Source organism: Centruroides sculpturatus, unplaced genomic scaffold, assembly GCF_000671375.1.
Source record: "Centruroides sculpturatus isolate CEXI.00-Female unplaced genomic scaffold, Cexi_2.0 scaffold110, whole genome shotgun sequence".
In the NCBI taxonomy this organism is placed as follows: domain Eukaryota; kingdom Metazoa; phylum Arthropoda; class Arachnida; order Scorpiones; family Buthidae; genus Centruroides; species Centruroides sculpturatus.
Window position 1 is genome coordinate 853,919 of NW_019384339.1, and position 10,185 is coordinate 864,103.

Consider the following 10,185-nt stretch of genomic DNA (forward strand, 5'->3'; position numbering starts at 1 on the left):
GCTGAAAGGAACAAGGACCAATAATCTGTAACTTAAAGAATAAAAATTAAAAAAATAAAGTTTGGTAATTTTTTGAACAAACCTCATATGATTGATATTGGATCAGACAGGAAAAATAATTGCAAATTTTTTATACAATTTGGTGGTAACATTGAATGAAAAGAACAATTTTGTAGAATATGAGCAAAAAAAGTCATTTGCATATCCTCTAGTTTTCCATTACATATAACAGTTTTATCACTAACACACAACTCGGTATATAAATGATCCATAATTTGATAAAACCAGAATAATAAAATCAAATCGCATCAAATTTTTCAAAATTTGTATATATATCCAATAAAGGACAACTATGTAGTAGTACCTTCTACTTCCAATGATTCTAATTTCAAACATTCCAGAGTTAGAAGTGGGTAGTTCTGGTCAGAACCACTTCAAACTCGAAACTATTAGAAACAGTTCCACATCGTGTGTTGAGACAGTTCCAGAACTACAAACACATTCTTCATTTTATAATTTTATGAATACAGCTTTTAGCAGGACAGTGAACTCTATCTGGATTTGAACAAGAAACTAATTGACAATGTTCTATGACTTTTAAAGTTGGAAGTTGTGACACAAGGGCCTAGATAGGCCAAACAGTGCCAGGTCTAGACAGTTTTCTTGCCAGGTCTTTTGGTCTTAATATGCATGTTCTAGAGTTTTCTATATATGAGTTTATTGCCTTCAGATATGACATTGTAGGTTGAACCATGACTTTTAAAGAATAATGAAATTAGTTTTGAGTATTTTAAAATTTATACTTTATTATTAGAGTTCTTAATTATTTGTTTTATTAGTAAACTAGCAGATGTGTGACATTGCCCAGCCAAAAAGTAAGGATAAACGTTAAAATGAAAACTATATCACAAAATTTGGTTATTTTAACCTACTGCTGTTATGTTTATTACACAGTGTCAAGGAGATCAACTCGGGGGGAGAATGGTATGTTCAGATTTTATAGAAGTCCATATATTCCCTGGAGACCCAGAGATTAAGTATAAAAAATCTAGTACAGATCAAGCAAAAGGCTTAGGAATTAACAAAGGGAATGAAATCAGGAATGGAACAGGGTGTTGAGATTTAACAGTAGTTTGTATTTTCCTCAAAGTCTCAGAAAATAAGCAAGAAAAATTTGGCAAAAATCAACCAAAAAAGCTAAGAACAGAGAGAGAGAAATATTCTATTATATATATCCGAGTGCAATATTTTCTCAGAGGTTTCTTCAAACTGTTGGTCTGTTGTACTGGATGGTTCTATGGAACCATTATGTTCTGTCAGAATTGCTGTTGGACTTGACAGTTTCTCATTGGTTTTATATATATAACCAATGAGAAACTGTAAAACACCTTCAAATCCTTGAAAAATATATTGATATTATTTTATCTTTTAAAACTATCTTGTTTTAAAGTAAAATACAGTGGAACCTCGGTATACGTCTGCTTTAGAATATGTCCAATTCAGAATACGTCCTGTTTGAATGAAACAAATTTTGTTCGGTATACGACTTAATTCAATTATACGCGCCATCTATGAACAAGTACTGTAGCACTATCGGTGTACTACACCAGACTAGACGTTCGCGGTTCTACGGTTTATAACTTTGTTAAATTTCTTCAGATTTTAATTTGTAAGTAACATTTTATTATTTTTATTAATCATGAATTGCAAAAGGGCAACAGAAAAATAAAAAAATGACAATGGAAATGAAAAAAGAGATTGTTGAGAAATATGAAGGTGGCATGCGTGTTCGAGATTTAACTGTTGCATTCCGTATTCCGAGAACGACGATATCGACATTCGTGAAAAATAAAGACATTATTAAATTTGCTAATGTTGCAAAAGGGGTTAAATCAATTTCTAAACAGAGATCGAAGACATTAGATCATGTCGAGAAATTGCTTTTGCTTTGGAATACTGAAAAACGGTGTGCCGGCAACAGCGTATCGAAAGAAATTATTTGCAAGAAAGTTAAAAGGATACATGATGATCTCATGAAAAATCAAGCAGAAACTAGCGCAGAAAGCGAGGTGTTTAAAGCCAGCCATTTTTTTAAATGAGAATGGATTCATCATTTTTACATTACTTCTTATGGAAAAGGTTGGTTTGGTATACGTCCTATTCGGTATAAGTCCAAACACCAGGAACGGATTAAGGTCGTATACCGAGGTTCCACTGTATTCTATTTTTTGTTATTGTAATAATTTTTTATTGTTTATCAAATAATAATAATACTAATAATATTAAATGGTAAAAAATTATTTTAAAAACAAATAGAAAAAGATTTAAATGTTAATAATATCTTAAATACACTATGTGTGAAGAGTCATAAGAAGTCATGATGAATCAAAGATGGCGTACAGGCAGACCCGCCAGTAACTAATTCATTAGTGAAATTAGTGTAATTTAATTTCTTATTTGGGTTTTATTGTTATGGAGGGAGAGGAAATCAATTGCATAACATTTACTAATACAGTAGAGCATCGATTATCTGACCCCCGATTAACTATCACATTGGTTAACCGACCGTTCTAGTTGCCATTTCCCAATTCAAAAGTGGTTTTCAAGTAGTTGAAGATTATGTTTCTTCTATTTTGGGGGCTATTAATTACTACTATTATTAATATGTGAAGAAGTGGAATGGGGTTGGATCGTCTTCCTTTGTTTGTTTGATTCCTCGACCAGGAAAGCCTTTGACCTCAACTGATCACACTGAATCAGAGTTGTGCACTTTGAATTTTTGCCTCAAGGTCAAACAGTCAACCATCAGTACTATGCAGGTATTTTGAAACTACTGCANAAGTTGGTTAATAGCGATATACTAATATACTAATTACATACTATTAATATACTATACTAATAATGTATTTTTTTAATTCTTTTCGGTTATCCGATTTTTTCAGTTACCCGACCAACCCGAGTCCCCAATTGAGTCGGATAATCGATGCTCTACTGTATATTTATGATAAATAATAAAATAAACACTACTGAACACTGGTAATTAGTCATGGGTTTTTGCCTAACTAGGCTGGTTTTGTGGAGTTTTGGTTTCTTCACATGTCTAACAGAAAATGAGGGACAGATTTCCCATAGAAACTCCTCCTGAGAAGAACTCTCTAAAATATTGCCCATCTGTTGCATTGACTTATCCCATTAATCCAATTTAAAGTGGCAAATGTTACTCTTAAAGCCACCACAAACTAGGCAATATCAAAGCAAACTAGTCAAAGGCAACATCAAATGAAATTTGTTCAATCATTGACTGCCAGAAATTGATTCAACATCTTTGTCATACCCTTCAATGAAAGCTATGTGTTCGATGCCTTTCAGTTCCAAGAAGTTGGATTTTTCAGATAATGATTGGTCACTCAAGTGCATTTGAAAGTTTGTAAGAAAGTTTGTAAGTGTACTGTAGGCCACAAAGATGCATGTTTGTGATGTAATCTTTGTCACATTTCACCCATATCTTTGCTACACTGGGATTACAAAACAGAAAGCTGTTTGATAAATTTTCACAGACATAAGAATATAAAGTATTTCATTGCTTTTACTGAAATTTATAAATCTATCAGTCCCGGATTTTGTTTTTTGTTTGTTTATTAAATTTTTGCCAAACAGACTGCCGAAGAAGCTAACATCAGCAAATCATTATCATAGGTTGTCACCATTTTACAAAACAAACTATCAAGCAATTGTTCATAGAGGAGTAGACAAAATGTTCATTTGTTCTGTAGAACTACATCATGAGTGATATCAAAAGTAGTGACATTGCACAATTGTCAAAAGAAAACAGTAACATGACCATAAAAATTGTCTCAGAAGTCACATCAGAAGTGATGGCATTGCCCAGTTTGCAGCAATTTAGCAAGAATGGTTGTCTTAACAGATATAAAATTAACATAAATTACTTCATATACTGCTTGTCATTATTTCCTTAAAATACTCAAATTTTTACCAGCAAAATTAATTATTGAGCATTTCTGGCCATCCAAGAAACTTTTGAAGTTAAATAATTTTGCTGGTCAAGATTTAAGTGTTTTAGTAAAACACCAAAAACTAGTTTATGAAACATAATTCATTCATTCATTTTTATTTAAGTACGTGGTACATAATGTCAACATTGTTGATTTTATTAAAGATACAAATACACTCTATTGTATTTGTATCTTTGGATTCCTTCTCATCCTTCAGCTTGTGTGCCGCCACTTTTCAGAACTGTTAATTGATGTCAAGAACTTATCTCCCCTTCCCTTAACATGGGATTTCTAGTTCAAACTCCTAAGATACCAAAATTTGTAAACTCTCTTTCCATGATGATATGTGTTTAACACAAATACTGTCTTCCTTAGTTGTGTAACGTGTTGCACAAACTTTCATGCTGTCTAATAAACATCTAGGTGCAGCAAATTGTGTCGAGTAACTCCTTTCCAATTTCTCCTCATTCCCTACTCCATCCTCTTACCCATAGTCTAACACACAATTGCATTATTGCCATCCGGATAATGCTCAAACTAGTTTAGTGGACATGACCTTCTTGGTGTCAAGAATTTCCAAGTGTAATCACTTGCATTCAGCAATAGGAAGGCTAAAATAAAACTCAATGAGCATTTCAGTGATGCCAGGACATCACCAGGCAACCTTCAAAGTGGTGTCAGAATTAACATACCACCATCAGAGAACCTTACAATATCCAACAATATGCATTTTGGAGTCAATCGCTTAGCAGATCTACTGTTCACTAAAACTGACAATCAGCTTTGGGAATCCTTATACAGAAGAGAGAATTACTAGAAATTTATCAGCATTCAAGATAGTTTTAAAAGATAAAAGAATATCAAATTTACAGTTTTAATTGGTATTATTAGACACCACTACAAAGTGTCTAACAATACCAATTAAAACTGTAAATTTGATATTCTCATTTTCTGTAATAATCAGCAGATCAACAACAAACAGAAAACGAAAGAGAACTAAACCCTAGGGACACGTCTTTAACGATTTCCAAAAAATCCAAAAACCGAACAATAGTGCACGAATGCACCTGGTAAATAAAGGGGGCTTTTTTAGATGTTCTTGATAATTTTAGACAAAAAGAATTATTGAAAACAGTTTGTAAACACAAAATTATAGAAACAACAACCACCACTTTCAAATTGACGTTTAAATGCAATTTGTATAAAATCATGGTATCATAAGTGAAAAAGCATTCATAATTTCATTAGTTTAGCACACGGTAACAGATAACTTTTCTTCAAATCGATCCGAACGTTAAATCACATCAAAATACAACAAAATATAATTTTAAAAAAGATTCAAATTAAAAAAGTTCACATAGGGATTTTTCCCTACATAAACACCCGGGAAAGGAGCTCGACGGATACTTATACAGCATCAGTGAAACGAGTTCTGAAAATAACAGAAAACTTAAACACGCACCCTAATCCTCTTCGTTCTCAATAACAAATTTGGGTACCCTGTGCTTAATGGGACACCAGTCATTTTTTTATTATTAATTTTAGCAAAATCGACATTTTATTTCGTAATTCAAACACGTTTAATATTACAATGAATATGTTTAATACGAATCAACCGACTGGTGTTCCGTTAAGCACAGAGTACCCAAATTTGAAATTTCATTAGCCTTTCTAACCATTACTTATTACATATACATTGAGAATTTTATCAGTATTATGTACAAATACATCTATAAGATATTTTTCATCAAAATTATCTATTGATTATTTTACGTAATGATAAAGAAAACGAATCGATATATAAACAAACGTTTTACGAATAAATTGTGTAAAATAATCGCACAAAAGTTACAATCGAATACACCAAGCACGTAAGAAAAAATACACATTTTTTTTTTTTTTATTACTTAAATATTCATGTCCACACTAGAATTTTCCCTATTGATTAATTAATAACGAAAAAATTAATTTTATCACCACTCAACATAAAATCATCGAGAATTTTATTAAATACGTCACGAATATAAATTAAAATGCATTTCGTTCTTCAATTAACTTTCTCGACAAGATAACCAAACACCAATAACGCCTTGCTAAGCCTAACACAACATTATAATGAAACACTTCCTTCGTGTTTTTTCTCTAAGACTGCAAATAATAAATGACGTAGAATTAAACGAAGAATATATCGGCACGATTTTTTGTAGTTTTTAATACGTCCGGAAGGGAAAATGATTTAAAATCTTTTGTTAGAATCCAATCGCTTCATCTCTTATTCAACATACACTTCGTCTGTAATTATTAGTCATCGAGTCCAAAAATACTTCGCTTACGATATTTTATACGTTTAAAATACGATAGAATTTGTTGATGTCACAAAGATACTTTTCCAGTCATAATAATATATGTAATTAAATTTTCAGTCACTTACTTTTTAATAAAAGACAATCAAAAAGTCGCTAGCGTTCCTTATCGATTCGAAATACTCTCCAACCCACTAAATACAGTTGACGTAATGGTTGAGATAATCTCGCTTCCAGAAATTCGAAAATTTATTTCGTTTTTTTTAAGTAAATTATCTTATTAATGAGAAAATCGAATAAATTATTAAGAATAAAATATATTTAAAATTATGTGTTTTCTTTATTCTGTAATTAATTAATTTATTTATTTATTTTTAATATACTAAGGTGTTGAATTCGAAGCAATGCCCGAAACATCGACCGGAGAAGAATTCTTGTCTGCAAAATTTATACAGGCATCCATCCCTTGATTAACGTGGTTAATTAATAATTCTTAAATAGGCGAAATAAACACAACTGTTTTAATTGTGAATAATTAAGAAAGACGTCTTTTTTTTAAACTCTTTCCGCTCTGTGGGCACTAAGAAGGTCTCTTGTAGCGAGCCCATCGTGGGTTCGGCCAGGTCCCCAATGGGGCGGATGGGTAGTGATGGCCCAGGGCCGACATATCCAGTTGGACTATCCCTCGAAAAATTCCTGGTGATTTTTCGACTCGTCTGGAATTTATCCCGGGTTGCCCAAGAGCGGTAGGCTTGATCCCTCGACCATCCGTCATTAAGAAAGACGTGATAAATATTAGTAGTCTAACTATTGGAAAAAGAAACCTTTACTTATAACTTTTTATATGCTCAGCAGCCTGACGAAATAGAGTCTGTCTCCTCGAAGTTAACTACGGTCCTTCACCCGAAAGCTTTGTAGATTTATAACCTTTCAAGTTGTTTCTGCCGAGACATTATTTTCTCTCGATGGCGTCTTTTTCACTTCTAAGCAGTGAGGAAATTGTAGGGTTCTTCTAAAACCTTACAATTTCCTCACTCCTTAGAATTCTGTGCTTACTACATCGGTTTATCTCATTGTAGATGGAACAGAGGGCCTTCTCGTAGGTGACTACCACACCCTGTGATAGAACTGCCTGGGCTGAATATTCGGAAAGGATAGTTATCTACAAACTATTCGGGATAAGGACGGAATGAATATAGATAGTCCGTACATCCCAAATGTTTTACTTTGGATATCAATTGTTTTATTTTTTGAATAATATGACTAATTAATTTTTTCACTGCCCTTCTATTGGTTTAGAGTTATTTATGACTATTATAGCTTTGATAACATAATTTGGTCTTAACAGAAAAATTAATCACAAAACGATTATTGATGTTAATGTGTGAAATTCCATTTAATCCATGCAAGGTGTGATTACCAGAGCCCCTTCGGCCGCCAATTTAAAGTCTTTTAATCTTTAAAATTGGCGTTTCCACTTCCCGGGACGAGGACCCAGGGGTTGGATTTGTGGGAAGCGAGTGTTCCAGTTGTTTCATTGTGTCGAATTACACAGAACGAGGCGCTTGACTTGTAAAAGCGTGAATGCGAGAATTCGAGCAAAGGTTAAACGGTGTATATCTTCGTGTACAGTCGTGTTATGTCCGTGCGTGTATGTGTATGTGTGTGATTGAAAAACATCTTCGGCATGTCTATAAACAGAGAAATAGTAAATTACGACACGAGAATAAGACGTGTTAAAAAAATGAAACCAAAGAGTTCTTACCATCGGAGATTTCAGAAAATATTCACTTGTACGATAAATAACCACTTCGTCTTCATTGTGGTAAAGTTGGAGAGGGAGATTCTTCTCCTTCCCAAATATTCCTACAGAACACAAAGACAGTGAGAAAACGAGAAGTTCATTCATTTATTACCTAAGGTCAACATTATTACCTTTATCAAGCAGCCTTTGTTTCCGAACAATGTTATGAGAAGAGCGAAGGACCTGACCTAGCCTAACCTAACCGGCTCAATCCTCAATATCTGTTTGGGAAGACAGGTCGGCCGAATGTGACCACCCGGCCGAATTGTGACCACTTGGAATTCACTTGGCCGAATTGTAACCACCCGGACGTCGCGTCCGGGTGGTTACAATTCGGAAGTCAAATCCATTGTCGTCGATCGAGTGTCACGTTTGGGAGACAAGTCCGTGAGAACATCCGGGTAAGAGAAGGCCACGTCCGAATAAAGATGTCATGTCCGGGTGAAAAGTGTCGAATCCAGTCAGAATGTCGCATCTGGGTGCAAAGGACGAGTTGGGGAAAATCGAACAGGATCACCGCCTAGGCCAAGGGAACCGCAGCCTCCCACAGCAACAAAACCGCGGTTCCTCGACTTCGGCGGCGCTCTCCTCCGATTTTTGCCCGTTCCGACTTCCGAAAGACGATGGCGATGTGGTCGCGAGCGCGGACGAAGAGCAGACCTCGCGAAAATAAAAAGTGACGTCGAACTCCAAGAGGACTCGTCACTCCCTACGCCTTCCTTAACAAGGCCTATGGCCGGCTGATTCCTGACGACCTTGGCCAAGTGGAATGGACTCAGAACTCTCCTGCCTCCCGGAGAGTGCCACACCACACGCACTACGGGAAGATCGTCACCACCCTCTGCCTCTCGCTCGACGGTCTCCAACGACACCGAACTAATCGATTCGGCAGAGACCCAGTCGAGCCCACGGTCCTCGAACGTCTCATCGGAGCCGTCCGAGGAACCCCCTCTCTCCGGCGCCACCTCATTCTTCCGTCGGAACCTCCGGCGAAACCACGCAAACATCTTCATTCTGAAAAAAGGAAAATTTGCAATTAGTCGATTAAAACAAAAGCTTAAATTAATGTGTAAATTCTTCCGAGAAAAGCAAAATTCTCACCGCAGCCGCCCTTTTAAATCTAAAAGATTCGAATCCAAAGCGCAAACGGTCGACCATCGAACGATGTCTTCTGGGACCGATTCTCCAAGTAATATTAAATAAATTCTTACGTCTAGGGTCAATATGGACTAAGGCTTACCTGAAAAATCTTTAATCTTCTCTGCAAAAGTCCGCAAACCGCAAAAAAAGCAACGCAATCGAAGAGCACAATAAAAGCACATCGAACCAGAACCACAAACACAATCGAACTGCGAATCGTCATCTGCAATGTTGCCACGCCGATTTGCTTGCCATCGGTAGATTACTTGGGCAATTTTCGGTAGATTTCGGTAGTTTTTCGGTAGATCGACTTTTTGTGGCAGTAAGGGGGTTGCACATAAACAATAACACTTTTTTCGTTATTTATTTTATTATAAACTATAAAAAACAACAAAAAACTAACACAGAACACTTACATAAAAAAATAATAATTTACTAATTTAAGTAGGTATATTTTGTCTTCTTTTTCTAACAAAAAATTACCTTTTATTTATCGGATATTAATAATAATAATTATTATTATTCAATATCTTNCCCGAAATTCGTTTGAATAAATATCTTTTTCGTCCATTTTCGGCCATAGCACGAATAAATCAAATTCTTAGGATTTCGATATTATTTGGCTTTTCGGAAAGATTCCTCGGTCGCCGTCGGAGTTGAGGGTTTCGCGTATTAATGCGACATCAAAACTGGATAAAGTTAATATTAAAAATACCGAAAAACCTTTATAATACGGCCGAACGAAAATGAAGTCCGAGACAACGGGGAAATTGACACAGAGGATAAACAGGTTGAACCAGGAAGAAACGACCATTCTTTCTCCTTGAATTTTTGACTTTTTAAAGGATCTCTCCCCTAAATTCTTAATTCGATCGGCTAATCAATTAGACTTGGTCCGCAAGAGTCGAACCAACTTTAAAACTTT

General features: G+C 35.1%; 1 protein-coding gene and 1 long non-coding RNA gene across 2 annotated transcripts in view; both read right to left on the reverse strand.

The window, feature by feature from the left end:
* Nucleotides 1–6,543, reverse strand: part of LOC111632975 (heterogeneous nuclear ribonucleoprotein K-like) — a 190,425-nt gene extending 183,882 nt beyond the window's left edge. The window contains exon 1 of the mRNA XM_023377493.1: nucleotides 6,445–6,543. The gene's annotated coding sequence lies outside the window, so the exon portion shown is untranslated. The remainder of the gene's footprint in view (nucleotides 1–6,444) is intronic.
* A 1,191-nt stretch (nucleotides 6,544–7,734) lies between these two features.
* Nucleotides 7,735–8,380, reverse strand: LOC111633104. Its single transcript, XR_002758005.1, has 3 exons — nucleotides 8,252–8,380; nucleotides 8,082–8,182; nucleotides 7,735–8,007 (listed from the first exon to the last, which is right to left on the reverse strand). It is a non-coding gene; the product is annotated as an uncharacterized LOC111633104 (long non-coding RNA).
* Nucleotides 8,381–10,185: the final 1,805 nt, after the last annotated feature.